The following is a 27122-nucleotide window of genomic DNA, read 5'->3' on the forward strand; positions in this document are numbered from 1 at the left end:
TAAAGTCACGCTACTCAAATACTGGCACTCTGTTTCGCTCATAATTGTAAAAATCTGACCTTCACCGCACGTCACTGCTTAAAAGTCAAATATTTATGAGAATCCAGAAAACAGTGTAAATGCTTGAGATGATCGGCTCTGAAGAATTTTTGACAAACACTAGGAAATAATCAACTCTGCTCATAAGTGAACCCAGATTAGGTACTCAGCATTTGTAGCCTTCTCCCAAATCTTTACTGTGGATCAATCACATGCTATACCGTTTTTTTCCGTGTATAGTGCGCCCCCATGTATAATACGCACCCTAAAAATGGCATGCTGATGCTGGAAAAAAAGCCTGTACCCATGTATAATACGCACCCAATTTTTATGAATTTTTTTTTATGAAAATTTTTTTTTTTAAGTCCCAATGATCATAGGGAGGCAATGGGCCCCATTTTTATAGTCTTTGGTATGGTCATAACTAGGCTGGATGTAATTTTTTTTGTTGGCGTTGATTTCTCCGACTGCCCATAAACGCACCACCGCGCTCCGTGCGCGCACGGGAAAGAGGCGTGCGGATGTGAAAAAGGCGGCTCTGTATGGGAGAGACGTTGAAGAGGAATAAAAACACCCTTGGAAACCAAAACTTGGTGATTTCAAGTTTCATTTCGAGGGACATTTGTCACGTCTCGTCCCCAGTTTTGCTATGTGTCTAGGTTGCCATAGTTTCTGTTCGCATCGCCCCTCTCTTCCTGTGTCACCTCAATCGTTGTAACGTGTTTTGTATTTAAGTCCTGTCTGCCCCTCGCTCACCGTCGGATCATTGCATGTGTTACTGTCATGATGTCTGTTTGCTTTCTGTTCCTGTCTTTGGTAATGTCACCCTGTCTTTTTGTTCCACGACTTTGTCGGTCAGTCCTGTTGTTGGTTTTGTTTTCTAAAAAAAATAAAAATAAAAAAAAAAGTTTAAAATTTTTTGTACCCATGTATAATGCGCACCCCAGATTTTAGGACAATAAATTCGTTAAATTTTGCGCACTATACACGGAAAAAAACGGTATTCAGTTATTAACCCGTTATCCTCAGCGTTCTTAAATCTATTTTCAGATCCATTCAGTTTCAGAAATCTGAAGAAGCTAAGCTTATATTGTGTGGCACTGCAAATCGCTCAAAATGTAGTCTTTCAAAATAATGTCTTTCAAAGAGGGGAGTGAAGCACCAATAATCTTACCAGCCGTGTTCACTATGCGCTGCAGGGCCTTCATGTTGTAGTCAGTGCAGCAACCACCCCAAACAGCAATACAGCTGGAGAGGACGCTCTCAATGGTGCCGCGGTAAAATGTAGTCATGACGGCCGGAGGAGCGCTCGCTCGCCTGAGTTTCCGCAGGAAGTACTATACATACAGGAGTATGAGAGTTCTGTAATTTTTATCATAGGTAGCTACACTTCAACTGTGAGAGAGAATGTGAAAAAAAAATCCCAGAAATCACATTGTAGGATTTTATTTGTAAATTATGGTAGAAAAAGAGTATTTGGTCAATAATACAAGTTAAATTCAAGACTTTGTAAAATGAACTTTTTGAGCAATGACAGAGGTCAATCGTTGTTTGTAGGTTTGCACACAGGGTATGTAGTATTTTGGGCCATTCCTCCATTCTTCAAGACTTTTGGGGCTGTCGCTGGGCAACACAGGCTTTCAGAGGACTCCCTGTGCCCCGGTTGAAAAAAATTGAGCTTTTTCGATGCTTCATTTTCATGCCGTTTTTTTTCTTTTGGTCTTGCGCGAATATGCTTGCGCTATTCTATGTGCGCGATGTTATCCATTCACCGTTTGCCTCCCGGACCCGGATGTTGTTTTAGCGATCAGCCAACGGCGTGGGTGATGTTCGATTTTTTTTCCTGTGGGCGCGCGCCCCTACTGGAAAAATTCCTGGCTACGCCTCTGCAGGCTTTCATTTCCCTCCACCGATTTTCTCTGGGGTTGAAGTCTCAAGACTGGCAAGGCCACTCCAGATCTTTGAGATGCTTCTTACCGACCGAGCATTTGGCGTGGATGCAGATGAGGTGAGAAGTCTATCTGTACGGGCAACGATCGACCCTTAAGTTCAACGAAGATTGAAAAAAAGTGTTGTTCCTGATCCTTGGTGTTTATATGACTATGGCTTCTGCATTTTAAATTGAAGTTGAGGATTCTAGGTAGGTAGTGTGGCCGAGCGGTTTAAAGCACTGAATTAAGCCTTCAGTCTCTCATGAGGAGACATATTCCATGTGAAACCTAATTGACGTGGAGTGGTGGTGATTTCATGGGGAAAGTTCAGCTGTGCAGCAGGGACACCAGCCCTCATGTTCCAGTCCCTTGCCTGGAACTGGAACAGGAGGGCTGGTGTCTCCGCTTCTCTCCCCTTTCCTCACAAACCTAACAGGAAGCTGTTTGGCTGCAGACTGGTTGTTGGAACTATTTTCTGCTGGTCTCAAGAACTTCGGCCAGCTTCGTCAGGACTGGCGCCATCTATAGCGTGCCTGTGTCAGTGCTCTTTTGCAGCCTGACAGTAGGTGCTGTAGGCTTGCGTTAGGTGCGCTGCACAAGGGACAGCTCCCTTCCTTGCCAAATCACTGGCGGAGCTTTCTGTGGCTAAGTTGACCTGATCAGAAAGCTGTCTGGCTTGCGGCATCTTCCACAGGTAAGCCCAGCTGAGAGATCTCCCCTTCCTAAGTGGTCCATCTCCTTTGGCGACCCTGTGACACGGCCTTGATGGTGGACTGCTCCTGCTTTGATCTTGAAACCTCTTCCACAACCAAGCTTTTCGTTCCCTCTTTGTGGCCTTGGACCAGAGTCGTGGAGGCTCTTCCCAGCCAAGCCCCACTCTCCTTTCTTGCACCTTTCCAATTATTTCCTGATGTTGAAGCCTGCCGATAGCATCACAAGTGCAATTCTCACAGTACGATCTGAGGATTCTTTTAACGCAAGAACGAACCTGACCTTCTCCTGCTTGTAGCCCAAGGTTATGGACTGGATCGGCAGTTGCAGCGCGGTTGCCCCGAACAAGCCCGTGTCAGAGAAGCCTTTCGGTAAACCGAGCCATTTCCGAATGTAGGAGTTGGCTTAGTATGATTGATTGATTGATTGAATATTTATTGATCCCCAGGGGTGGGGAAATTCAGGCCCCAGCAGTATTCATACCACAGAGTGGGTATACAAAAGACGCACAAATGGCATGAGCGCAACTCAACAGGCTCTCATAAGGCTGCCACACAACGGCGCCACAAAGAAAGCCAGAAAGTGCTCAAGATAAAAGCCATCAAAGCAAAACAAAGATAAAAGACAAAGGAAAAAAAAGTAACTGTGGCCAACCAGCACCCCTCAATACAAGAGAACACCCCAAAACACACTAAATAGCCTCCACGGGGTCCATAGACAGGTGTAGGGGCAGTCCAGTTCAACGGTGCCCAATGGACCGTGGTCGTGAATCGGTGAAAAACATCACAAAGCAGGCAAACGTGTGAGCAGCGTCCTGGGCACCCAGTCGGGTGCACGTGCAGATGGTCACCACGGGGCTAGCATGGCGAAGGTCGTTGGTTCCGACGAGCACGAGGGAGCGGACTCCCCACAGGGGTTGCGGCTGCAAGGCCAAGGCGAGGGACCCGGTCATCACTGCCCGGATAAGCAGGAAGCCGCCGTAGAGTTATGCCGGTCTCGACCGATGATCCCGGTCCCAGGAAGAAAAAAAAATAATACAAAATATCCGATCCGAAGAGATACCGAGGTGCGGTAGAAGGCACCAGCATCGCCGAATGGACAAAAAGACAGAAAGAAAAAGGAGAAAAGAAAGTGTTAGGGTGGTGGTCACTCTAACTTATTTTGCAAGAACCACTCGGAGACAAGTTAGTCGTTTTGGGCACCTGCAGGTGGAGAGTTCACTCGTCGCTGTTGTCACAGCGATGGTCGAATGAAGTCTGACTCAGGCCTCATCAGGCGCTTATTTATTGAGAGAAACAAAGTGGGGTTGCAAGTGGGGGTTTGGGAATACACAGGTTGGGGTGAAGCAGCCGGTCCCTGCTGATCAAAGCATAGCAGGGGACCTTTTACGACGTTCTGTAAACAAAGCAACTTTGATTGCTTCCTCTGCAGCTAGTCAATAAGTTGAAATGATCTTAGCACTTTGGTAAACTAATTTTGTCTAGACAGGACAAACTAGTTAAATTATTACAGGTTATATTCCAACATAATCATACGATGAAGATATTCTGCAAACCCTAACATATCCCTCCTGTTTTATCATATGATTATGTCAACCTCGATCAATCAAACGCAAGTAAGAAAATACAATGAAAGCAATAACTTCCAGTGAAGGTGAGGTTTTCCCACAATACTCCAGTCCAAAGTATGTGCAACTCAAAAAACCTGCGGCCAGATTATGTGCAGGAAAAGAGTTACACGGTCCCTCTGCCTTAGGCGACCAGACTGTTATCAATCAAGATAAAAATTGCTCGTGATTGTTCAGCCGTTGGGGGCTTGGCACGCCCACTGGTGGAGGGTGAGCACGATTCTCACCCCCTTCGCAGATCTGCTCCGTCCGGGGAGAACTCGGGAATGTCTGCCGCGTGGTCGTCGTCTTCAGTGGCTCAGGGTGGACTACCTGGCCACCAAGGGGGAAGAGGATTATTCTGCCTCTGTATGAACTGGGGCGGGGACTGTCGATGGCTGGTCTGGTTCCTTGCAGGAACCCCTCACTGGGGCGCACTGGGACAGACGATACCACGATCCTCCTTTGCCGGCCAGCCGGACGGCATGTGAGATGCGCTCCACCAATTTATAGGGTCCAGTCGACGCAGGCTCCGTCCCCCTCCTTCTTGGGAACGTTGGGGTGATCTGGACCTGGATCCGCCACCGAAAGGACAGCAGCACGTCCAGAAAACAGCAAAAAACAGCACCTTTTCTGCAACCTTTGCATTAGTCATTTGAGATGTTCTGCTCCTCTCATCACTGTTTTGGTTGCCCTGGTTACAGAGGCGTTGCTACACCAAAGGGAGGGAAGATTGTGTCTGTAGCAACGTTGATTAGCTAAGGAATGTAGTGTGGTGTGAACTAGCACTTCATTGTCGGCCCGTGACCCCCGCAGAGTTTGTCCATCTGTTCTTCTCCAGTTGTTGGCCGCGAATGAGATCAGATAACTTCTATTGCCGCTTTCCTGTGGAACAATGCAACTAGACCTTTGCTAGACTTTATATATGGCTGACAGGGATCAAAAGACATCCCTGTCACTAAAGAGGAAGAACGTAGATAAAAGGAAAGCCATAAACTCGTAAAGACAAGGCCTACAGGTCTGGCAGGCCAAGGCTTCACTTAAATTATTCCAACATTTCCCTCCTGTTTATCACACATTTGCTAAATTTCTAAATTACCAAAAACAACCACTTCTCTTGATTTTCAGTTGTCGGATCACAAGTATGCGCACAAATATTTCCACCAAAGAGGATAAATGTTGCGACATCATTATTCGGAAACACACAGATCTGGGAAAAAGTCTGCAAACTCAAGTGCAAAAATTGCATCACCATCATCGATATCATCAACATGTTGCTGTTCAGATATTAGGCATCCCCGGGCCATCTCGTCGTCCATGGGCGAGATTGCTGTAGTGATAAGACGATTAAACAGAGCACGGAGACATGGAATACAACAACATCCACACAAGGTGAGTATAGCAGTAATTGAGGACACAAGGGCTTTATACTTCCCAAAAGCAGTCATCCACTTGTTGTGCTCTTTCATCCTCGTGTTGAGGGCTTGCAAGTTTGCAATCATCTTCGTCAGGCTCCCATCAGGGGCGGTGTCATTCTGGATGAAGGTGCAGCCTTGTTCCCTGAACATTGCGCAGACCCTTCCTTTCCCAGACAACAACATAACAAGAGCATTGCGGGTCTGGATTGACATTAGGGAAGGCGTGGCTAGCTGTTCGTGCACTGTCTCAAGTCCCGCTTGTGTCCGTTTGCCCAATTTCTGCATGTTGCAATGGATGTAATTTATCCTGTCAACGTTCTTGTTCATCGTCCACCAGCAGCAAATGGAGGACTCCCATCCCGCTTCAATTTGGTCAATTAATTCTTATTAATCAGGAACTCCTCTGGGGACTCTAATTGCATCAATGTCAGTCAGATCATCGTCGCCTCTCAAATTTAAAGACATTATGTTTTTGTTTTTTCCAGCTTTTTCCCAGATCTTGGCATGTCGGTACATATATAATTTTGGTTGACTACATTCTCTAAAAGCAATGGTTTCTTTTCTTTTTCTTCCATTCAACGGATATTATATAGAACACTCTGTCGCACATTTCCACAATCAGTAAACAAACTATCCACATTTATTTTCGAGATATTGATTCCATTCTTTAACATCTACAGCAGTTGTTGACAAACTACTATTTCTTTACATAACGTTTTTGCCACTGTTAAGGCCTTCAGTGTTTATTTTGAAGCCAATTCAATCCATTTTTAGAATGCATCTATTATGACCAGGCATTATAACCCTGTGGATCGTGTTAAGCACATGTTAAACAAGCTCTACAAAAAAAATTTATAAACGTTTTGAATATGAATCAAATTCATATGTTGTATAAAGCTGACTGAACTGCCCTTCCATCCCCCCTGTTGAGCCAGGTGTCAACGGCACGTGACAACACCATGGCTCAATACAGCTGCCCATTTGTATCGTTTCCTTTCCTTTCTCAACGTGACAACCCAATCCACCAATCGAATAAAAAAAAAAAAACAAACAAAATAAACAAAATAACTGCTAGTAAAATAATATAATAGTTAACTGTTGTAGTTCCATAACTTTAACAAACTCAATCGTTCTCTTATTCTCAAATTTTAAATTTAGCTTTGAAATGTCGGTATTTTATAATTGTACATCATCTAATTCCAGAAAGCAAGTTCTTTCCATCTCTCAAATTTTGTCTAACCAAGGCTAGGCACTAAAGGAGCGTGGACCAGTTACTGCCCATAAACAAATTGCTCGCTTTTTTTTGTATTTTTTATTTTTCCTTCCTATCTTAACAAAATCGGTTTTGTTTTGCGGTGCAAATCAGATAGACTACAGATAAATAAATTCTTTAGTGCACCTATATTAGCGATTTTCATTCTTTTAACACATAACACAACACACAGACAACACAAAAACAGCAGAGACAGAGCTCACAAACAACACCAACAAACAACGCTGCGCAGACGTCATCCTCTATTTTGACGTGTTGGTTAGACTTTTTCTTTTTCTTTTTTCTTTCCTCAGTGCTTTTTATTCTTCGTGCAACTATTGTCACACCTTCCCTAGGCATCACCCTGCTTCAACATCACTTGCCACCACGCACTCAGCAAACCCCTGGAGTGGGTACGACCCCACTCCGCGCGCAGCCACAGCAAGGGAACAAGAGGGGGGGGCCCGGCATTTTCATACTGATTTATCCCAGCCTGGCCAGTACTGGGACAATCAATGCCGCTGTCCCCCACTCGCGCCAACCCAGCAAACAGCTACCCGCAGAGTCCAGAGCCCCACACCTACATCAGTCTCCCCCACAATCAAATTACAATATCAATCACCACAGGAGCCGGCTCCTACACCCTTTTCACACCACAATACCACACTCCCCCCTCCACAGTCCAGTCTAAGTGGAGACAATGGAAGGCAGGAAGGCACAGGTGAGACACCGAAGGAGCAAGCTCCAGCAGTCCTCCCACTAACCAATTACAACATACAACAAAAGCACAAATCACTTATGTCAGTTTGGGAGGATCACAACAGCCAAACGTTACAAATGACAAACCACAAGACACAGGTCTGGGAACCACATCAACGACCGCCAAACGCAAATGCCGGGTCAAGGACTGTTCTTCGTCTGTTCTTTGCAACTCCTGTCAAAAGCAACCTTTATTTTTCTTTCGTTTGTATTTGCTCGGGTTTTTTATTTCCCTTCCTAGCATCTAACTTACTCAAAATAGTTCTCCCGTCAAAGTCGCTCAACTACTTGCCCATAGCAGTCTCAAACAACTTCAATCATTCAACCTGTATTTTCCCTTCAGTCGGGCATTCAGTCATCAATGCTCATTTGCATCTCTCACACAGTCTCCAAAAAGGAGTCTTTCCATCACATTGGTCCCAATTCATCCAAGCACTCCACACAACATTCACATACCATTTTCAATTCAAGGTTCCTGATAGAACAATCCACTAATCCCAAAAAAACCTCAATACAATAAAAACGGCTGGCAAATTAATTAAATTAAGCTTTTTCTTTGTTTTCAAATTTAAAGAACTCAATCTCTCAGATTCAGCTTGCATATAGAAGATCGTATAATCTTACAACACAACCAATCAATAATTTCTATTAAATGTAGCATACAATATCTCTGTATTAGCATGAGCGGTCAAAAAAGGGGGGGGGGGAAGCTTGACATGTTGAAAATTTGGCTTTTCCTCTGCCTCTTCCTCCACCCTTTGATTGGTATTGTTTTGCACGACGACACGCTCTCGCCAAGCGGCCCCGTTTCCCACAGTTCCAACAGTCCAAATTTGAGCTGGAGTTTGAATTGAATGGCGGCCTGCCGCCTTGTTGGTCTCTAATGCAGGTTTAAATTGACCTTCCACCAAATTCTCTCTGCAGTCAATTTATCCTACCAGTCGCACACTCTCAACCACACAACATTCATGCAAACAGCTTGGAACAACGGACAAAAAAAAGAATCCACGCCCTTCTTCACTTAAGAAAAAGAAGCTCTGTTCTTTTTCTTAGCCCGTTCCTTCCACTGGGACTTGAAACCCAGCTGTTTCATAGCTTGGAAACACCAAAGCCGTATCTCATAGCTTGGAAACACCAAAGCCGTATCTCATAGCTTGGAAACACCAAAGCCGTATCTCATAGCTCGGACAAACCAAAGCCGTATCTGCGCTTTTTTCTATGACTTACTTGTCTCCCTTGGTCCGCTGCAATGTGGGACCCCGTCAAACCACCTCTGACAGACGAAGGCAGACCTAAGATGCTGGCCCAGCGAGGAAATTCTCTTCCCAGGACTTTCTTTTCCAGGTCCCCATAAAGGACGCTGGCTTGTCGACAATGCAGCACGTTCTCCTCCGTCAGCCAGATGGCGGGTATGAGGGTCCCGGGTTTCGGCACCAAAAATGTTAGGGTGGTGGTCACTCTAACTTATTTTGCAAGAACCACTCGGAGACAAGTTAGTCGTTTTGGGCACCTGCAGGTGGAGAGTTCACTCGTCGCTGTTGTCACAGCGATGGTCGAATGAAGTCTGACTCAGGCCTCATCAGGCGCTTATTTATTGAGAGAAACAAAGTGGGGTTGCAAGTGGGGGTTTGGGAATACACAGGTTGGGGTGAAGCAGCCGGTCCCTGCTGATCAAAGCATAGCAGGGGACCTTTTACGACGTTCTGTAAACAAAGCAACTTTGATTGCTTCCTCTGCAGCTAGTCAATAAGTTGAAATGATCTTAGCACTTTGGTAAACTAATTTTGTCTAGACAGGACAAACTAGTTAAATTATTACAGGTTATATTCCAACATAATCATACGATGAAGATATTCTGCAAACCCTAACATAACCCTAACAGAAAGAAATAAAGAGGAAAAGAGAGAACACTGCTGGGAGGCAGCCACTTACGGCGCCATACCGAAAAAAAAAAAAAAAAAAAAAATTGTTAGGGTTTGCAGAATATCTTCATCGTATGATTATGTTGGAATGTAACCTGTAATAATTTAACTAGCTTGTCCTGTCTTAACAAAAGTAGTAGACCAAAGTGCTAAGATCTTTTCAACTTATTGACTAGCTGCAGAGGAAGCAATCAAAGTTGCTTTGTTTACAGAACGTCGTAAAAGGTCCCCTGCTATGCTTTGATCAGCAGGGGACCGTCTTCACCCTATCCTGTGTGTTCCCACACCCCCACTTTCAACCCCACTCGGTTTCTCTCAATAAATAAGCACCTGACGAGGCCTGAGTCAGACTTCATTCGACCATTGCTGTAAGCACAGCGACGAGTGAACTCTCCGCCTGCAGGTGTCTAAAATGACTTGCTTGACTCCTGTGTGGTTCTTGCAAAATAAGTTATAGTGAGCACCACCCTAACAATCAACAAGGCGGTGTAGGACAGCACTAATTTGGGTGCTGTGTGGGGAAACTAGCTATGTATCTTCCGATTTCAAAGTTTTAATCTTCTGATTGTCACTCATATTGTTTCGCATCTGTTGTGTACACGCTTCATTACATTATGAACAAAGCTCCGTCGGCCAGCACTAACCTGGATGCTGGTGAAGAAACCAACTAGGTATCCTCCAATTTCACGTCTTAATAGAATGATCAACAAATGGAGAAACTGCAGAAGGTCGGTAGTGTGGCCGAGCGGTCTAAGGCGCTGGATTAAGGCTCCAATCTCTCATGAGGCGTGGGTTCAAATCCCACCACTGCCACTTATGCATCAATTCAGGTGTTTTCTTCTTGCCCAACTTCTGTCAGTGCAGCTGTGTAAAGTATCAGGACTCAGAAGTGGTAGCCTCTGCTATCCTCTACGCTGTGGTCTGTTGGGCTCCGAGCAGCACAGAGAGGGATAGGAAGAGGCTCAACAAACTGGTTAAGAGGGCGAGCTCTGTGGTGGGCTGCCCTCTTGACACTGTTGAGGAGGTGGGCGAGAGGAGGGTGCTAGCCAGGCTAGCATCCATCAGGAACAACCCCTCTCACCCACTGCATCTGACTTTGGAGAACTTGAGCAGCCCCTTCAGTCAGACACTCAGACTCCCCCCGTGTAAGAAGGAACGCTACCGCAGCTCCTTCATCCCCACCGCAATTAGGCTGTACAATGACAACCTGTAAACACATCCTTCTGTGCAATACTTTTCCCCGTAACGTGCAATTCTTAACCCCAATGTGCAATTTAAGCCCAATGTGCAATATCCTCTGCCACACAATGCATGGATCTATTTCACTTCAATAACCCTTTTTGTCACTTCTTTTTGTTATTAGCATTACTAAACTTCATACTCTTCATACACTTTACGACACTTTACCACTATTTTATCTTCTTTTTGTAAATATTCATAGCTTATATTTTTAGTTTTACTACAATTGCTGTTATTTTTCCATATTTTTCTTTTTATATTGTATTCTATTTTTTATGCCGGAGGACTACGGTCCAGAAGTCTCTTTTTGCACCTTTATCCCCCAACTTGTACCTTCCTGTGAATCGAGCTGTTGTTACATGCAGTTTCTCACAGGTGAGATTAATAAAGTTCCTCTTATCTTATCTTAACAGATGTAGAAACTGCAGAAGGTCTTTTAAATGATTTTTTAATTTGGAAAAAAAACTCCGCGATATAGTGAACCCGCGATAAACGAAATGTGAAGTAGCGAGGGATCACTGTAATAGGTAAGGACATTGTGTATTTGGACTGAGAATGGTGAAATAAGTCACATACATGCCTCACAATCTGTATGCATTGAGGATGAATCAACCTCCACGCAGCACAGCCAACGTGTGGAAAATATTACCCGCACAGCATTTCTTCTCAAAAGCATGACTTAAGAGAATGTCCAAAGCTTTGTAAACGCCACTAAGGTCCAAATAGCAGAGGATGGTTTCGATCCATCGACCTCTGGGTTATGGGCCCAGCACGCTTCCGCTGCGCCACTCTGCTGCAAAGCAAAGGTTATTCATGATGTCCTCCAATTGGCAAACAAGCACTCGGTTCCAGGCGTCATTAGTTTATGATCAAAGCTCAGTCGGGCAGCACTAACCTGGATGCTATCATATGCTATGGTTTAAAAAACAACTAGTCCCTGATCTAACAATAAAGTCAAGTCAAGTTTATTTATACAGCCCTAAATCACAAGTAGTCTCAGAGGGCTTCACACATACAAAAGAAATTGACAATTATTCTCAAAGCATCCCCTGATCTTAAGCTCCCATCTTAAAGATGAGTCTAATATATTCTATAATGGATTAAAATATAAAAATATTAAAATTGTATAAATATATTATGTTTTTAAGATTGAGTTCACTGTAAAATGTTTCTGAAGAAATTTTTGAAGGATCAAGCCATTGTGAGTCTCAAATACGGATTGAGGGGGGGCCCGGTGATCCGCGTCCAGGCGAGGGAAAACCAAATCCAATTTTGTTTCTTATCATTAGGGGTTTTTGTGAGCCGTGCTTTATCTGGCCCCTCACCTAGGACCCTTTTGCCATGGGTGACCCTACTAGACACTTCTGTGCTCGACACGGATTGTCCATACTGAACACCATGTTCAAACACAAGGGTGTCCATGTGTGCACTTGGGACCAATATACCCTAGGCCGCAGTTCGAAGATCGACTTTGTAGTCGTGTCATCGGATTTGCGGCCGCATGTTTTGGACACTCGGGTGAAGAGAGGTGCGGAGCTGTCAACTGATCACCACCTGGTGGTGGGTTGGCTCCGATAGTGGGGGAAGATGCCGGTCTGACCTGTGGTAAGGGATGACGTCAAGCTGAAGAAGGAGTCCTATCGGGCCACTTTGGCCTGTGGGACTCCAGAGGCAGCCGACAGGTACGGGATGGCCAAGCGGAACGCGGCTTCGGCGGTTGCTGAGGCAAAAACCCGGGCGTGGGAGGAGTTTGGCGAGGCCATGGAGAATGACTTCCGGACGGCTTCGAGGAAATTCTGGTCCACCATCCGACGTCTCAGGCGGGGGAAGCAGTGCACTGTCAACACTGTTTACAGTGGAGATGGCGTGCTGCTGACCTTGACTCGGGACGTCGCGAGTCGGTGGTCAGAATACTTCCAGAGGACCTCCTAATTCCACCGACATGCCTTCCATTGTGGAAGCAGGGCCTGGAGACTCTGAGGTGGACTCTCCAATCTCTGGGCTTAAAGTCAATGAGGTAGTTAAAAAACCTCTCGGGTGCAAGGCCCCAGGGGTGGATGAGATCAGAGTTTTTTTTAAAGGCTCTGGATGTTGTGGGGCTGTCATGGCTGACATGCCTCTACAGCATTGCATGGACATCGGGGACGATGCCTCTGGATTGGCAGACTGGGGTGGTGGTTCCCCTCTCCAAGAAGGGGGACCGGAGGCTGTGTTCCAACTACAGAGGAATCACACTCCTCAGCCTCCCTGGTAAGGTCTATTCAGGGGTGCTGGAAAGGAGGGTCCATCGGGAGGTCGAATCTCGGATTCAGGAGGAGCAGTGTGGTTTTCGTCCTGGCCGTGGAACGGTGGACCAGCTCTATACCCTCGGCAGGATCATCGAGGGTGCATGGGATTAGCTCAACCAGTCCACATGTGTTTTGTGGACTTGGAGAAGGCGTTCGACAGTGTCCCTTGGGAAGTTCTGTGGAGGGTGCTTCGGGAGTACGGGATGCCGAACCAAGTGATAAGGGCGGTTCAGTCCCTGTATCATCGATGCCAGAGTTGGTCCGCATTTCTGGCATTAAGTCGGATTCCTTCCCAGTGACGGTTGGACTCCGCCAATGCTGCCCTTTGTCACCAATCCTGTTCATAACTTTTATGGACAGAATTTCTAGGCGCAGCCGAGGTGTTGAGAGTGTCCGGTTTGGGGACCTCAGCATTGCATCTCTGCTTTTTGCATACGACGTGGTGCTGTTGGCTTCTTCAAGCGGTGATCTCCAGCTCTCACTGGAGCGGTTCGCAGCCGAGTGTGAAGCGGTCGGGATGAGGATCAGCACCTCCAAATCTGAGTCCATGGTCCTCAGTCGGAAAAGGGTAGAATGCCCTCTTTGTATTGGGGATCCTGCCCCAAGTGGAGGAGTTCAAGCATCTTGGGGTCTTGTTCACGAGTGAGGGCAGGATGGAGCGTGAGATCGACAGGTGGATCGGTGCATCGTCGGCTGTAATGCGGACTCGGTACCGGTGCAGTAGAGCCACTGCTCCTACACATTGAGAGGAGCCAGATGAGGTGGCTCTGCACGTGGATGGATGGATGGATGGATGGATGGATGGATGGATGGATGGATGGATGGATGGATGGACAGTTAGTAACCATCCCTGCATTTCAAATTTGTAGCAATTGGACAAAATATTTAGCCAAGTTTGTTTGACCCTAAAATATTCGCTTTTAACAATAATGACCGACTCACATGTCGTCATGTTAGTCACATGACTAAGTCTTGCAATTATCTTCTCCAGCAGTATTGACAAAAGGGTAGAAAATGATTTATTCAGCAAGCGGTTATGCAAGTTCTCCAACTTAAAATGATAAGAGAGTTCTGTCATTTTTATCATAGGTAGCTACACTTCAACTGTGAGAGTGAATGTGAAGAAAAAACACAGAAATCACATTGTAGGATTTTATTTGTAAATTATGGTAGAAAATGAGTATTTGTTTCAATAATACAAGTTTAATTCAAGACTTTGTAAAATGAACTTTTTGAGCAATGACAGAGGTCAATCGTTGTTTGTAGTAATTTGGGCCATTCCTCCATTCTTCAAGACTTTTGGGGCTGTCGCTGGGCAACACAGGTTTTCAGAGGCGTAGCCAAGCCGGGGCGAGCCGGGGCAGCGCCCCGGTTAGGACTCCCTGCGCCCCGGTTGAAAAAAATCGAGCTTTTTCGATTCTTCACTTTCATGCCGTTTTTTTCTTTCGGTCTTGCGTGAACGTGCTTGCGCTATTCTATGTGCGCGATGTTATCCATTCACCGTTTGCCTCCCGGACCCGGATGTTGTTTTACCGATCAGCGAACGGCGTGGGTGATGTTCGATTTTTTTTCCTGTGGGCGCGCGCCCCTACTGGAAAAATTCCTGGCTACGCCTCTGCAGGCTTTCATTTCCCTCCACCGATTTTCTCTGGGGTTGAAGTCTCAAGACTGGCAAGGCCACTCCAGATCTTCGAGATGCTTCTTACCGAGCATTTGGCGTGGATGCAGATGAGGTGAGAAGTCTATCTGTACGGGCAACGACCGACACTTAAGTTCAACAAAGATTGAAAAAAAGTGTTGTTCCTGATCCTTGGTGTTTATATGACTATGGCTTCTGCATTTAAAATTGAAGTTGAGGATTCTAGGTATGTAGTGTGGCCGAGCGGTTTAAAGCACTGAATTAAGCCTTCAGTCTCTCATGAGGAGACATATTCCATGTGAAACCTAATTGACGTGGAGTGGTGGTGATTTCATGGGGAAAGTTCAGCTGTGCAGCGGAGACACCAGCCCTCATGTTCCTTGCCTGGAACTGGAACAGGAGGGCTGGTGTCTCCGCTTCTCTCCCCTTTCCTCACAAACCTAACAGGGAGCTGTTTGGCTGCAGACTGGTTGTTGGAACTCTTTTCTGCTGGTCTCGAGAACTTCGGCCAGCTTCGTCAGGACTGGCGCCGTCTATAGCGTGCCTGTGTCAGTGCTCTTTTGCAGCCTGACAGTAGTTGCTGTAGGCTTGCGTTAGGTGCGCCGCACAAGGGAGAGCTCCCTTCCTTGCCAAATCACTGGCGGAGCTTTCTGTGGATAAGTTGACCTGATCAGAAAGCTGTCTGGCTTGCGGCATCTTCCACAGGTAAGCCCAGCTGAGAGGTCTCCCCTTCCCAAGTGGTCCATCTCCTTTGGCGACCCTGTGACACGGCCTTGATGGTGGACTGCTCCTGCTTTGATCTTGAAACCTCTTCCACAACCAAGCTTTTCGTTCCCTCTTTGTGGCCTTGGACCAGAGTCGTGGAGGCTCTTCCCAGCCAAGCCCCACTCTCCTTTCTTGCACCTTGCCAATTATTTCCTGATGTTGAAGCCTGCCGATAGCACCACAAGTGCAATTCTCACAGTACGATCTGAGGATTATTTTAACTCAAGAACGAACCTGACCTTCTCCTGCTTGTAGCTCAAGATTATGGACTGGATCGGCAGTTGCAGCGCGGTTGCCTCGAACAAGCCCGTTTCAGAGAAGCCTTTCGGTAAACCGAGCCGTTTCCCAATGTAGGAGTTGGCTTCGTATGTCCAGCCTGTTCGTTGTTGAGGATGGAATGTTTCTTCTTTGTTACATTATCAACAAGGCGGTGTAGGACAGCACTAATTTGGGTGCTGTGTGGGGAAACTAGCTATGTGTCTTCCGATTTCAAAGTTTTAATCTTCTGATTGTCACTCATATTGTTTCGCATCTGTTGTGTACAGGCTTCATTACATTATGAACAAAGCTCCGTCGGCCAGCACTAACCTGGATGCTGGTGAAGAAACCAACTAGGTATCTTCCAATTTCACGTCTTAATAGAATGATCAACAAATGTAGAAACTGCAGAAGGTCGGTAGTGTGGCCGAGCGGTCTAAGGCGCTGGATTAAGGCTCCAGTCTCTCATGAGGCGTGGGTTCAAATCCCACCACTGCCACTTATGCATCAATTCAGGTGTTTTCTTCTTGCCCAACTCCTGTCAGTGCAGCTGTGTAAAGTATCAGGACTCAGAAGTGGTAACCTCTGCTATCCTCTACGCTGTGGTCTGTAGGGCTCCGAGCAGCACAGAGAGGGATAAACAAACTGTTTAAGAGGGCGAGCTCTGTGGTGGGCTGCCCTCTTGACACTGTTGAGGAGGTGGGCGAGAGGAGGGTGCTAGCCAGGCTAGCATCCATCAGGAACAACCCCTCTCACCCACTGCATCTGACCTTGGAGAACTTGAGCAGCCCCTTCAGTCAGAGACTCAGACTCCCCCCATGTAAGAAGGAACGCTACCGCAGCTCCTTTATCCCCACCGCAATTAGGCTGTACAATGACAACCTGTAAACACATCCTTCTGTGCAATACTTTTCTCCGTAACGTGCAATTCTTAACCCCAATGTGCAATTTAAGCCCAATGTGCAATATCCTCTGCCACACAATGCATGGATCTATTTCACTTCGATAACCCGTGCACTATTTCTTTTTGTTATTAGCATTACTAAACTTCATACTCTTCATACACTTTACGACACTTTACCACTATTTTATCTTCTTTTTGTAAATATTAATAGCTTATATTTTTAGTTTTACTACAATTGCTGTTATTTTTCCATATTTTTCTTTTTATATTGTATTCTATTTTTTATGCCGGAGGACTACGGTCCAGAAGTCTCTTTTTGCACCTTTATCCCCCAACTTGTACCTTCCTGTAAATCGAGCTGTTGTTTCATGCAGTTTCTCACACGTGAGATTAATAAAGTTCCTCTTATCTTAACAGGTGTAGAAACTGCAGAAGGTCTTTTAAATGATTTTTTAATTTGGAAAAAAAACTCCGCGATATAGTGAACCCGCGATAAACGAAATGCGAAGTAGCGAGGGATCACTGTAATAGGTAAGGACATTGTGTATTTGGACTGAGAATGGTGAAAGAAGTCACATACATGCCTCGCAATCTGTATGCATTGAGGATGGATCAACCTCCACGCAGCACAGCCAACGTGTGGAAAATATTATCCCCACAGCACTTCTTCTCAAAAGTATGACTTAAGAGAATGTCCAAAGGTTTGCAAACTTCACTAAGGTCCAAATAGCAGAGGATGGTTTCGATCCATCGACCTCTGGGTTATGGGCCCAGCACGCTTCCGCTGCGCCACTCTGCTGCATAACACAGGTTACTCATGATGTCCTCCAATTGGCAAACAAGCATTCGGTTCCAGGCTTTATTAGTTTATGATCAAAGCTCAGTCGGGCAGCATTAACCTGGATGCTATCATCATCATAATCGGCATCACAGTCTCGAAAGACCATAGATTTCTTGTGTCTGGAGGTTAGATGTTCTTTGCACAGCGTCTGCTGTGGCTGGTGAGTCCTATCCGTGAGAGGCAGATACGGCCACAGATGTTACAGATGTGGGCCAGACCCGGTGGAGGTGGGGGCATGGTGGCTTGCTGCCTCCTCAATTTCCTTTTCGTTCTCGGTGTTGAGCCAGGGTGATTTCGTAGGTCTGCAGCCCGTTTTGGAGAGCCTGTTGCCATTTGTGACGATCCTGGGCGACGTCTTCCCAGATGGCTGGGTTGATGTTGAAGGATTTGAGGTCTTGTTTGCAGACATCCTTGTAGCGGAGCAGTGGGCGGCCTACTTGCCTTTTGCCTGATTTTAGCTCTGCATATAAGATGTCCTTTGGCATACGACCATCTTCCATCCGACGGACATGGCCCAGCCAACGGAGACGCCGCTGCTTCAGCAGGGAGAGCATAGTGGGGAGCTGTGCACTCTCCAGGACTGCACTGTCTGTGATCCTGTCCCGCCAGGTGATGCCCAGTATGCGTCTCAGGCAACGCAGATGGAAAGAGTTTAGCCTTCTCTCTTGATGTGCATAAAGAGTCCAGGCTTCGCTGCCATACAAGAGTCTACTGACGACACAGGCCCTGTACACTTGCACCTTTGTATGGATGGTGAGCTTGCTGTTCTGCCATACTCTGGGTGGCAGTGTGCAGACTACCACCTCTGATCGGCAGCCATGCAGTTGCACGTACTGGGGCCGGTTAGTGAGGTAGTCAATGGTCCAGTCAGTGAGGTGATGGTCCACTCCAGTGTCTAGCAGCTTCACTCGTAGCAGGGCCGGCGAGATGGTGTTGAAGGCACTGGAGAAGTCAAAGAACATGACCCTCACAGCGCTGCCGGCGGACTCCAGGTGGGTGAGCGTCCGCTGCAGCAGGTACATGACGGCGTCTTCCACTCCAATGCCAATCTTGTAGGCAAACTGCAGCGGATCCAGAGTGGGGCTCACCACGGAGCGGAGGTGGCTGAGGACCAGGCGTTCCATCACCTTCATGATGTGGGAAGTGAGGGCGACGGGTCTGAAGTGGGCCGGTTCCTTGGCGTGCAGTGTTTTGGGAACTGGGACGATGGAGGATGTCTTCCATGCGCTAGGCACCTTCGCCAGGCTGAGGCTCAGGTTGAGGAGGTGGCACAGAACATGGCAGAGATCATCAGCACATGTCCGTAGCAGCCTGGGGGAGATGCCATCCGGTCCCGGGGCCTTTCTCTGTTTCAGCTTCCCCAGCTCTCTCCTCACCTGAGCAGGAGTGAAGGAGAGGGGAGGGGGCTGAGATGATTGATCATTCTATTAAGACGTGAAATTGGAGGATAGTTCACCAGCATCCAGGTTAGTGCTGGCCGACGAAGCTTTGTTCACATAGCTAGTTTCCCCACACAGCACCCAAATTAGTGCTGTCCTACACCGCCTTGTTGATAATGTAACAAAGAAGAAACATTCCATCCTCAACAGCGAACAGGCTGGACATACTAAGCCAACTCCTACATTCGGAAATGGCTCGGTTTACCGAAAGGCTTCTCTGAAACGGGCTTGTTCGGGGCAACCGCGCTGCAACTGCCGATCCAGTCCATAATCTTGGGCTACAAGCAGGAGAAGGTCAGGTTCGTTCTTGAGTTAAAAGAATCGTCAGATCGTACTGTGAGAATTGCACTTGTGGTGCTATCGGCAGGCTTCAACATCAGGAAATAATTGGCAAGGTGCAAGAAAGGAGAGTGGGGCTTGGCCGGGAAGAGCCTCCACGACTCTGGTCCAAGGCCACAAAGAGGGAACGAAAAGCGAAAAATGTTGTGTAGAAGACTGAAACATGTTGAAGGTGAACATGATGAAGGGGGCAACGGCAAAGTTGGCCTGCCCTTTGAGAAGGTGAAACTGATAAGCATGCCTGCGCTCGCGCGTTGTCGCGGGGCCATTGCTATGCTCGTGTGGGCGGTGGGCCGGCATCATGGTCGTTGCAGGAAATGGCCAGCCTGTGACCAATCAACATTGATGCTGCGCCCCCCCTCGCACGAGAGGTGCTGTGGCTGCAGGCGAAGCAGGGAAAGTGTGAGTTTCTCAGAGAATGTTTGAATATTTGAAGCAGGGTGATGCTTAAGGAAGATGTGACAATATTTGCATGAAGGATAAAAGGCACTGATGAGAAAACAAAAGTATAACCAAAACGTCAAAACAGAGGATGACGTTTGCGCAGCGTTGTTTGTTTGTATTGTTTGTGAGCTGTGTCTCTGCTGTAAGTTTTTGTGTTGTCTGTGTGCTGTCAATGTTATGTGTTAAAATTGGCTAATGTAGGTGCACAAAAGAATTTGTTAGACTGTAGTCTATATCATTTGCACCGCAAAACAAAAGCGATTTTGTGAATATAAGAAGAAAAAAAAAAGGCAAGCAATTTTTTTTTGTGGGCAGAAACTGGTCCACACTGCATTAATGCCTAGCCCTGATGAAACAAAATTTGAAAGATGGAAAGAACTTGCTTTCTGGAATTGGATGAAGCAAAATTATTAAATAACATTTCAAAGCTAAATTTAGAAGAAATAGTCGATTGGTTGTGTCAAGACTACACAATTTTTTACATTTGAGAATAAGAGAGTGATTGAGTTAGTTAAAGTTAAGAAACAACAACAATTGACTATTATATTAATTTACTGGCGGTTACTTTGTTGTTTTTTACCTTTATCTTGATTGGTTTGACACCTGGAGGAGGAAAGATTAGGATGTGGAACACGGGTTGAGACAACCAGTTACACACGCAAAACATGTGTGCACTGGGACACTGAGAAGCATTTTGTAAGGTGTGTCAATCTAAATGAAGATGAAATCATATGTAGTAATACAACACTTTACTACATATGGATTTTCTAAATCGTACAATTGAGTAAAATAAAACATACTTTTTGATTTTTGTTCAAATTACTAAGATTCTTGTGATAAACGATGAGAAACTAATTGAAAAAAAAAAACTACAAGAAACTACAACTAAGCTAGTTGTGGAAGCAGTCCAATTGCCACAACAAATAGCTATATGCACGTGTGCAGGGCACGCACAAGACTGATAAGGTGTCAAGAGGTAACAAGCTTGCAGACGGAACCGCATAGCTGCGGTGCAAAAGACGCTTCAAATGTTATACACACAAGAAGCGGATTGAAGTACTGGAATTTTTTTTTGTTTGAAGATGTGCAGCGACAAAGTCCATAGACTGAAACTCAATTATGGACGAAAAGTGGGGCATGAGTGGAGAATGGTGTCTATAAATGACCAGAAGACTGACCTATCCTACAAAAAACCTATACAAATGGGCGGCAATATTGAGCCATGGTTGTATGTCACATGGCTCAAGAGGAGGGATAGTGGGGCAGGTCAGTCAGCTTTATACAACATACGGATTTTATTCATATTCAAAACATTTTCAAAATAAGAATAAAATAAAAAATAAAATAAAACAATTGTAGAGCTTGTTTAACATGTGCTAAACACAATCCACAGGGTTATAATGCCTGGTCATAATAGATGCATTCTCAAAATGGTTTGATTTGATTTAAACAAAAACACTGAATGCCTTAACAGTGGCAAAAACGTTATGTGAAAATAATAATAATAATAATACCGAGATATGGGTTTTTGAAAATTAATTCTCGTGACAGAACTGGTATAAAGTGTGAAAATGTGCATGGGAAAAATGGAAGATCATGGACAAAATGTTTAGACCTGGTCAAACTGTACATAAATATTACAAGTACTGTGGGTTTAACCCCGTATGAAAAATTGTTTGGGCGACAATATAGATTACCATGTTTTAAAACCAAGTGGGAAACTAAGGATGATTCAAATTTGGCATTTACATTTTATATTTATAATTAATATTTTAAAGGCAAAAAGCACAAAGCACGTTCTCATTAAGAGCATTGAAAACAAAACGCTGGTGTTCTTCCAAGGGGGAAGGGCCACATTGAATATTGATAATTACATCAACTGCCATTAAAATAGCAGAAAGGTCAGTTGAGGTAGTCCTTGCAAATTACAAAAGGGTAATTTCTTTTGAGGTAACGTTCAATCGGGAAAAAGTGACCCAAAGGGAGCCTTACCTCTTAGAGAAATGCCGGGAACAAGAAAATGGAACAATGACGTTATTGCATGTAAGGTGGCTATCTTTGTTGCCACTTTGTTAACTTCAGCAATATGGTATTTGTGGGAACTAAGCCATAATCAGTAGGGGAGAGATGAGTGAACAACTTATATTGATCACTCCAAAATTTTTTTTTAATTATGCTGCATTGTAGCAATTTAAAAGATCAATTTGACCTTTGCAGGATGATCTGCTGTGTCAGATCTGGACTGCCATGAGAGTATGATGTTTATATGTATACTTTGTCAACAACCGCTGTAGATGTTAAAGAATGGGATGAATATATCTAAAGTGAATGTGGATAATTTGTTTCAGGTAACTAGTATAAGAATAAACTGCTAAACGAAACAATTGATTGCTAATGGCAAAACAAGCTGTAAAAAAAAAGCTGGTAAAAACCAAAATATCTTTGAATTTGACAGCCGACGATGATCTGACCGAAATTGATGCAATTGGTATTCCCGGAGGAGTGCCGGATAAGTGTAAGCTGGTGAATCAGATAGCTGGTTTTGAATCCACCCTGTGTTGGTGGTGTACTCTTAACAAAAATGTTGACAGGATCAACTACATCCATTACAACGTGCAGAGGCTCGGAAATTGGACCGAGGCGGGTTTCAGGGCGGTCCACTCCCAACTGGCCGCGACTTCCCTCATGGCTTTCCAGAACCGAATGGCCCTTGACATGCTACTCTCAAAAGAGGGTGGTTTCTGCGCCATGTTTGGTGAGCAATGCTGCACATTTATTCCAAATGGTACTGCCGCTGATGGAAGCCTGTCCCAGGCCCTTGAGGGCCTGAGGACCTTGAATGGGAAAATGAAGGAACACAGTGGAGTGAACACGGAGGTTTGGAACGACTGGCTAAACGTGTTCGTACAGTACCGTACCCTGGTTTCCTCGGTCCTAGTCTCCCTTGCCGTTTTTTCTGCTGTTTTGACCTTGTGTGGATGTTGTTGTATTCCGTGTCTACGGTCTCTAATTAACAGGTTAATTACAACTGCTATCTCTCCAGCAACTGAGACTTTTCCGTTGCTCCAAGGGGAAGACTTTGCGACTGACGAGGGTTGTCGCTCTTGCGATGGCCCCATCAGTGAAGCTCCTGTGGTAAACCTGTCCGATTTGTTTCCGACTCTGACATTGATTATTAAGGTTCGATCTCCTCCCGGGTTTAAATTTGTTCTTATGAATTGTGATCCTACGGCTGAAAATCTTTTTGAAATGGCCGCTTTTAGGTGATAAGATGGTCTCTGAGAACTTATGATAAACAGGAGGGAATTGTTAGAAAAATGTATATATATGTTATCATGCGTTCTCTAATCAATGCCTTACCGCAATATTACTGCAATATATGCTTGCTGTTTGGCCTTGCTGTTTTTATGATGTACCACAGAAGGACAGTTCCTTTCTAACAAAGACCACTTTGTTAGACAACATGCCTCATTGCTGTCCTGCACCCCAGATGAACCTCCAAGTGACCATTAAAGTCAGGGTTTCCCAACTATCTTGATCGTAGGATTAGGTTGGAATGTATATAACCAGGAATAAATAACTTAGCTTGTTGCATCCTACACAATGTCGTAAAACTTCCCTTGCTATGTTTTAACTAGAGGTCAAAGGTTTTTTCTTCTGTATCCAGTCCACTCAAACTCCTCTTCCCAGATGTTCTTATCAGTATGTAAACACCTAGTGATTTTTGCTTACGAGACAAAGCCCACATGCTTTCCTCCTCCCCTTTGAGTGGCTTATGTCTCACACTGTGGGTAGGGCAAATCCAAATAAAAAGAGCGGGAGTGCCTACAGATATTCAGTGTGTGTAGAGATTGTATTAAGCTATCTGTACTGCACTCCTCGCGAGAAAAGACTTAATATTCTGTCTCACTTGTGGTTTGTTTGCTGTTGCTCTTCTTAATAGTTATTCAGTCAGCGAAATAAACCTGACACAGATGTAGAAACTGCAGAAGGTCTTTTAAATGATTTTTTAATTTGGAAAAAAAACTCCGCGATATAGTGAACCCGCGATAAACGAAATGCGAAGTAGCGAGGGATCACTGTAATAGGTAAGGACATTGTGTATTTGGACTGAGAATGGTGAAAGAAGTCACATACATGCCTCGCAATCTGTATGCATTGAGGATGGATCAACCTCCACGCAGCACAGCCAACGTGTGGAAAATATTATCCCCACAGCACTTCTTCTCAAAAGTATGACTTGAGAGAATGTCCAAAACTTTGCAAACTTCACTAAGGTCCAAATAGCAGAGGATGGTTTCGATCCATCGACCTCTGGGTTATGGGCCCAGCACGCTTCCGCTGCGCCACTCTGCTGCATAACGCAGTTTACTCATGATGTCCTCCAATTGGCAAACAAGCATTCGGTTCCAGGCTTCATTAGTTTATGATCAAAGCTCAGTCGGGCAGCACTAACCTGGATGCGATCATATGCTATGGTTTAAAAAACAACTAGTCCCTGATCTAACAATTAAGCAGTCTCAAAGGGCTTCACACATACAAAACAAATTGACAATTATTCTCAAAAGCATCCCCTGATCTTAAGCTCCCATTTTAAAGATGAGTCTAATATATTATATAATGGATTAAAATATAAAAATATTAAAATTGTATAAATATATTATGTTTTTAAGATTGAGTTCACTGTAAAATGTTTCTGAAGAGATTTTTGAAGGATCAAGCCATTGTGAGTCTCAAATACGGATTGAGGGGGGCCCCGGTGATCCGCGTCCAGGCGAGGGAAAACCAAATCCAATTTTGTTTCTTATCATTAGGAGTTTTTGTGAGCCGTGCTTTATCTGGCCCCTCACCTAGGACCCATTTGCCATGGGTGACCCTACTAGACACTTCTGTGCTCGACACGGATTGTCCATACTGAACACCATGAGGTGAGAAGTCTATCTGTACGGGCAACGACCGACACTTAAGTTCAACAAAGATTGAAAAAAAGTGTTGTTCTTGATCCTTGACTATGGCTTCTGCATTTTAAATTGAAGTTGAGGATTCTAGGTAGGTAGTGTGGCCGAGCGGTTTAAAGCACTGAATTAAGCCTTCAGTCTCTCATGAGGAGACATATTCCATGTGAAACCTAATTGATGTGGAGTGGTGGTGATTTCATGGGGAAAGTTCAGCTGTGCAGCGGAGACACCAGCCCTCATGTTCCAGTCCCTTGCCTGGAACTGGAACAGGAGGGCTGGTGTCTCTGCTTCTCTCCCCTTTCCTCACAAACCTAACAGGGAGCTGTTTGGCTGCAGACTGGTTGTTGGAACTCTTTTCTGCTGGTCTTGAGAACTTCGGCAAGCTTCGTCAGGACTGGCGTCGTCTATAGCGTGCCTGTGTCAGTGCTCTTTTGCAGCCTGACAGTAGGTGCTGTAGGCTTGCGTTAGGTGCGCTGCACAAGGGACAGCTCCCTTCCTGCCTTCTCCTGCTTTTAGTCCAAGGTTATGGACTGGATCGGCAGTTGCAGCGCGGTTGCCCCGAACAAGCCCGTGTCAGAGAAGCCTTTCGGTAAACCGAGGCATTTCCGAATGTAGGAGTTGGCTTAGTATGTCCAGCCTGTTCGTTGTTGAGGATGGAATGTTTCTTCTTTGTTACATTATCAACAAGGCGGTTTAGGACAGCACTAATTTGGGTGCTGTGTGGGGAAACTAGCTATGTGTCTTCCGATTTCAAAGTTTTAATCTTCTGATTGTCACTCATATTGTTTCGCATCTGTTGTGTACAGGCTTCATTACATAATGAACAAAGCTCCGTCGGCCAGCACTAACCTGGATGCTGGTGAAGAAACCAACTAGGTATCCTCCAATTTCACGTCTTAATAGAATGATCAATAAATGTAGAAACTGCGGAAGGTCGGTAGTGTGGCCGAGCGGTCTAAGGCGCTGGATTTAGGCTCCAGTCTCTCCTGAGGCGTGGGTTCAAATCCCACCACTGCCACTTATGCATCAATTCAGGTGTTTTCTTCTTGCCCAACTCCTGTCAGTGCAGCTGTGTAAAGTATCAGGACTCAGAAGTGGTAGCCTCTGCTATCCTCTACGCTGTGGTCTGTTGGGCTCCGAGCAGCACAGAGAGGGATAGGAAGAGGCTCAAGAAACTGGTTAAGAGGGCCAGCTCTGTGGTAGGCTGCCCTCTTGACACTGTTGAGGAGGTGGGCGAGAGGAGGGTGCTAGCCAGGCTAACATCCATCAGGAACAACCCCTCTCACCCACTGCATCTGACCTTGGAGAACTTGAGCAGCCCGTTCAGTCAGAGACTCAGACTCCCCCCGTGTAAGAAGGAACGCTACCGCAGCTCCTTCATCCCCACCGCAATTAGGCTGTACAATGACAACCTGTAAACACATCCTTCTGTGCAATACTTTTCCCCGTAACGTGCAATTCTTAACCCCAATGTGCAATTTAAGCCCAATGTTGCAATATCCTCTGCCACACAATGCATGGATCTATTTCACTTCGATAACCCGTGCACTATTTCTTTTTGTTATTAGCATTACTAAACTTCATACTCTTCATACACTTTACGACACTTTACCACTATTTTATCTTCTTTTTGTAAATATTCATAGCTTATATTTTTAGTTTTACTACAATTGCTGTTATTTTTCCATATTTTTCTTTTTATATTGTATTCTATTTTTTATGCCGGAGGACTACGGTCCAGAAGTCTCTTTTTGCACCTTTATCCCCTAACTTGTACCTTCCTGTAAATCGAGCTGTTGTTACATGCAGTTTCTCACACGTGAGATTAATAAAGTTCCTCTTATCTTATTTTAACAGATTGTTAGAAAAATGTATATATATGTTATCATGCGTTTTCTAATCAATTCCTTACCGCAATATTACTGCAATATATGCTTGCTGTTTGGCCTTGCTGTTTTTATGATGTACCACAGAAGGACAGTTCCTTTCTAACAAAGACCACTTTGTTAGACAACATGCCTCATTGCTGTCCTGCACCCCAGATGAACCTCCAAGTGACCATTAAAGTCAGGGTTTCCCAACTATCTTGATCGTAGGATTAGGTTGGAATGTATATAACCAGTAATAAATAACTTAGCTTGTTGCATCCTACACAATGTCGTAAAACTTCCCTTGCTATGTTTTAACTAGAGGTCAAAGGTTTTTTCTTCTGTATCCAGTCCACTCAAACTCTTCCCAGATGTTCTTATCAGTATGTAAACACCTAGTGATTTTTGCTTACGAGACAAAGCCCACATGCTTTCCTCCTCCCCTTTTAGTGGCTTATGTCTCACACTGTGGGTAGGGCAAATCCAAATAAAAAGAGCGGGA

The 27122-nt window shown here is 45.1% G+C and overlaps 6 non-coding genes across 6 annotated transcripts; 3 read left to right on the plus strand and 3 right to left on the minus strand.

Moving 5' to 3' along the window:
* The first annotated feature begins 10369 nt into the window (after nt 1–10369).
* Nucleotides 10370–10451, plus strand: trnal-aag (transfer RNA leucine (anticodon AAG)). The gene has a single exon. It is a non-coding gene; the product is annotated as a tRNA-Leu (tRNA).
* A 1149-nt stretch (nt 10452–11600) lies between these two features.
* On the minus strand, nt 11601–11672 carry trnam-cau (transfer RNA methionine (anticodon CAU)). Its single transcript has one exon. It is a non-coding gene; the product is annotated as a tRNA-Met (tRNA).
* A 4572-nt stretch (nt 11673–16244) lies between these two features.
* trnal-aag (transfer RNA leucine (anticodon AAG)) lies at nt 16245–16326 on the plus strand. The gene has a single exon. It is a non-coding gene; the product is annotated as a tRNA-Leu (tRNA).
* Nucleotides 16327–17458: 1132 nt separating this feature from the next.
* Nucleotides 17459–17530, minus strand: trnam-cau (transfer RNA methionine (anticodon CAU)). The gene has a single exon. It is a non-coding gene; the product is annotated as a tRNA-Met (tRNA).
* Nucleotides 17531–24078: 6548 nt separating this feature from the next.
* trnam-cau (transfer RNA methionine (anticodon CAU)) lies at nt 24079–24150 on the minus strand. The gene has a single exon. It is a non-coding gene; the product is annotated as a tRNA-Met (tRNA).
* Nucleotides 24151–25688: 1538 nt separating this feature from the next.
* On the plus strand, nt 25689–25770 carry trnal-uag (transfer RNA leucine (anticodon UAG)). The gene has a single exon. It is a non-coding gene; the product is annotated as a tRNA-Leu (tRNA).
* Nucleotides 25771–27122: the final 1352 nt, after the last annotated feature.

This window comes from Syngnathus typhle, linkage group LG4, assembly GCF_033458585.1.
Source record: "Syngnathus typhle isolate RoL2023-S1 ecotype Sweden linkage group LG4, RoL_Styp_1.0, whole genome shotgun sequence".
Taxonomy (NCBI): domain Eukaryota; kingdom Metazoa; phylum Chordata; class Actinopteri; order Syngnathiformes; family Syngnathidae; genus Syngnathus; species Syngnathus typhle.